The sequence below is a fragment of the Mustelus asterias genome, chromosome 16 (assembly GCF_964213995.1).
Source record: "Mustelus asterias chromosome 16, sMusAst1.hap1.1, whole genome shotgun sequence".
Lineage (NCBI taxonomy): Eukaryota > Metazoa > Chordata > Chondrichthyes > Carcharhiniformes > Triakidae > Mustelus > Mustelus asterias.
Window position 1 is genome coordinate 72,335,338 of NC_135816.1, and position 4,755 is coordinate 72,340,092.

Genomic DNA, 4,755 nt, shown 5'->3' on the forward strand with positions numbered 1-4,755 from the left:
GGGTATGGTATCCCTGTGGGTATCGATGCCAGCCGTGGATATAGTATCCCTGTGGGTATCAATGTCAGGTGTGGGTATGGTATCCACATGAGTATCAATGCCAGGCGTGGATATGGTATCCATATGAGTATCAATGCCAGCTGTGGGTATGGTGTCCAAATGGGTATCAATGCCAGCTGTGGGTATGGTGTCCAAATGGGTATCAATGCCAGGCGTGGGGATGGTATCCACATGTGTATCAATGCCAGCTGTGGATATGGTATCCACATGGGTGTCAATGTCAGGCATGGATATGGAATTCATGCCTTGTCCCGGTGTCCACACTGTGCCAGTCTGTGAGTGAGCAGGATTATGACTATATCCATCAAGTAAAAGTGGGAAATGAACAGCTCTGTTAATGCCACCAGGAAACAAACAATTATCCCTGTTGATGTTTTGCAAAGACTGATACGAGCACTGAATCCATGCCTGGCATTGACACTTATTTAATTTAAACATTCCTTTTCTGTAAATAAAATACTAATTGTTGGGGTTACCAGCTCAGTGGCAGGTACAAAATTTCAACCACTTGGCTGGGGAAAGGGAATCTGTCAGAATCTGGGCAGCGACTGGATTATTCTTATAATATTATCATTATTGTTAGTATCTGTCTGCCTCGATGGACTGCGCCCGGGATGTATGTCACTTCTACTTTGAACGGTAACACAGTGGTTAGCACTGTTGCAGGGACCCGGGTTCGGCTCCGGCCTCGGGTTAATTGTGTGGAGTTTGCACGTTCGCCCTGTGTCTGCGTGGGTTTCCTCTGGGTGCTCCGGTTTCCTCCCACACTCCAAAAATGTGCGGGTTAAATTGATTGGCCATGCTAAATTGACCCTATTGTTGGGATTAGAAGGGTAAATATGTGGGGTTACGGGAATGGGACCTGGGTGGGATTGTGGTTGGTGCAGACTCGATGGGCTGGATGGCCTCCTTCTGCTGTGTAGGGATTCTATGAATGCCCAAGTTCACAACTTTCTGTGCTTTCTGTCTCTTGCCAGTGTATCACACCATGCATTATTTCTTTGTTCCTGAGGACACAGGGATGCCAGTGTCAATAATTATTGCTTATCCATATACTTCACACTGGGCAAAATCTTCTGACATGTTTTCAAAGTTTTGGTGAGAAAACCAATGTGAAGGATTGGGTCGCCATCTTTAAAGGACACCTTCATCTGCACCTGAAATATACCCACACCCTCCCCCCCTCCCCCCAGTCCCTCCCCCATGGACACATGGGATCCTTCCAGAAGTAACCCTCCCCCTACAGACACACACACACACACACAAAGGGAATCCCCCAATGGAGCTCCCAGAGGACCCATGGGCCCATCCCTGGCACTGCCAGGGGGCACTGCCAGGGCATGTCCCTCTTCCCTCAGGGGCCCTTGGCGTGATCCCTTCGACTGCTTCAAGGTTTTATAAACCTTGGTGATGTGATGTCAGGTCAGTGAGGTATGAATGTTCATTGAGGGAGGAACATATTGTGGGAAAGCCCTAAAATTATATTTATATTTATTAAAAGGGTGGCAACCTCATTATGCCAGGTGAGGAGCATGGAAAATGAGGGAACCAGATCTCGCCAGTGGGGAATCTTATTTCTTGATTCTCGCGAGACTTTGGACCCACCTCGCTGTTTACGCTGAAGCCGAACACAGGCTCAAAATTCCACCCAATGCTACAGCAGTTTTCACAATCACATGACTTTACAGCCAATGAAATACTTTTGAAGTGTGGTGATTGTTACAATGTAGGAAGCACAGCAGCCAATTCTCGAACAGGCACCAGAGTGTGGCGACTAGGGGATTTTCACAGTAACTTCACTGCAGTGTTAATGTGAGCCTACTTGTGACACTGATAAATAAACTTAAAACTTTAATAAACTTCAAACATGTCACAAGGTCCCACAAACAACAATGTGATAATGGCCAGCTACTATTTTCTTCAGTGGTGTTGGGTGAGGGATAATTATCGACCAGAAGACCAGGGAGAATGCTCACACTCTTCAAAGACCTCAGTTTCACATTGCATCCAAAAGGTGGCACCCACCCCCTTCCTCCTTCCCCCCACCTCCACCCCACCCCAGGATTCACTACTGCACGGGAAGGTCAGCTCAAATCAAACTTCTGAACCTTCGTATTGAGATGGAAGATTGCTAGACAAGATTGGCAGCTAACATCAGGTCAGTTGGTACATGGTCAAAGCCTTCACTGTCCAGCTAGTTTGCGGCTTGTAACTGTTCTTAGGTGCAGCTCTTTCAATTTCTGCAGGCATCCTTTCATTGAGCTCAGCTTTTGGCCCTCACGTGAATGGTCCATTAATCAGCCAATGTGCGGAAGGGAGTTCACGCATAGCAGAACAAAATCCACAATGGGGGGTGGGAAATGGCCATGCAATTACAGAATCATCTTCAAAGCAGTGTTCCTCTCTGCTCCCTCCTCTTCACAATTGCATGCTCTAATGTGAATTCCCATGCTTATATGAAGATTAATGGGGACTTGGCAGCCACTCATTGCATTGGTCAAAGGATGTAGTTGACATCTTAAAACCCTCATAAGACCTTTAACTGAGTCTGTACGTTAGGTTTCACCATTGAGATCATTCCAGCTATCTGGTATATAGTGTGGAGTTTACCAGTCATTCTCTTCTACTCCTTAACCAATGGTTTCTGATGCTCTGTGCTTCCTGTGATCACAGTAAGAGTTTTAACAACATCAGGTTAAAGTCCAACAGGTTTATTTGGTAGCAAATGCCATTAGCTTCTCCACTTCCTGTGATCAACAGCCACAGTAAAGTATCAAGAATTCTGAAAGCAGTCGCTTGGCAATACAGAACTAGAATGTTGTTGAAAAGAGATTCATGTTGCACTCATCAGGATAAACACAAGGATACCAAATTTCAAATGATCGCACCCAATTTGTACTGCAGGAGGAAAGGGTGCTATTTGGTTGGCAAGTTGACTCTGATTGACCCAGATGTTGCCGTGGAGAAAAAAAGAGGGAACAGTAGGCTCCCCAAACTCCTGGGTAATTCAGAAAAGTCATAAGGCTTGAACATATTCCTTTCGTTTGCAGAGACATGTGGATGAATGTAGTTATGTTATGGGAGCGCGAATGATTATCTTAAATTGGTTAGTTTAGCTATTAGCAGACTCAGTATTGTTCAGCAAGTGCTGCCCAATTGTGGAATCACATCTTACAGCAGACGACATGAGAGCAAGAAAAACAGGCATTACTTTTCAGCAATATTCAATTCCTGAAAACATCACTCAGACCTTCAAATGGCACTGTGCAATTGTATCATTATTGGGTGACACCTCCATTAAAGTAACAGGAAAAAGGAATTTCACACAAATACATTAAGCATTTGGACACAAATGTTGCAGCATGGGATTTCACGGCAAAGTGACCAAAAAGAGTAGATTTGCCAAGATGATACCAGGGATAGATGACTGTAGTTATGAGGCAAGTCTTCACATCCTGGGATTGCATTAGAAAAGCCTGAGAGGGAGATTTCATAGAGATTATTTTTACAATTATGGAGGGTTTTGAAAGAATGAATAGGGAAATAAAATTTCCCTTTGCTTGAGTCAGTGATGGGGGCGGGGAGCCTTAAATTGAGCCAGAGCAGATTTTGAGCAAGAATGTTGGTGGTTCATGAAGTCTTTTGCAACGAGGAATGCTTGATGCAGAGAGGGAAAAGTGGACAGGCATTTGAAATGGGCTCTGCAGAGAGTGTTTAGTTTTGGATATTCATCCAAGCAAAGAGAAAGGCCTGACATGTGTCTTCTATGGGTTATCAGATAAGCTTGTTTGGAATAAAAGTTCCTACCAACCTGATGACGCCATGATGTTTAAAGTTTATTTATTTGTGTAACAAGTATGCTTACATTAACGCTGCAATGAATTTACTGTGAAAATCTCCTAGTCCCCACGCTCCGGGGCCTGTTCGGGAGAATTTAGCCAATGCACCAAACCAGCACGCCTTTCAGACTGTGGGAGGAAACTGGAGCACCTGGAGGAAACTCATGCAGACATGGGGAGAACGTGCATAATCCGCACAGACAATGACCCAAGCCGGTAATCGAACCCGGGTGCCTGGCACTGTGAGGGGGCAGTGCTAACCATTGTGCCACCATGTCGTCTGCTCAAAGAGCAATGTCTGGCTTCTACCAGGACGTTCAGCAGGGACTGGATAACACCAGCTGGAGTTTGCTCAGTTCAGCCCAGTGCTGGAGTCTCAGCTTGGAGTCACACAGCAAAGCCCTCAGCTTCAGCAAGCAGAAAGGGGCAGGTTAATTTACAGTCAGTTCTGACAAAGGATCTGCCGATGAAGTGTGAGCTTATTTACTCTTTGTAGACACTGATAGACATGTAAAGTCTCATTGGTTTTTATTTCAGATTTTGTAGCTTTATTTACGCTCATCAATCAGTCCCTTTAGTACATGAGCCAGAGGGAAGGCATCTTGTTTCAGAGGATAACAGAGCCCCTTTTAAGCCCTGGATATGCTTCATTTGTAAACAGTCACAAAAATAGATGCAGACCTATTTTAGTAACAGTAGCAACATTTTGATTTTTGCTGATTTACACCTGTATTTTAAGCTGGTCACAATGTGCAAGCTAATTGCTTTGATACAAACCTATATCGGGATTTTCTTTTTAATTAGGATATAAATGGATTTTTATTTACCCACATTTTTAAAGACAGTCGAGGAATTC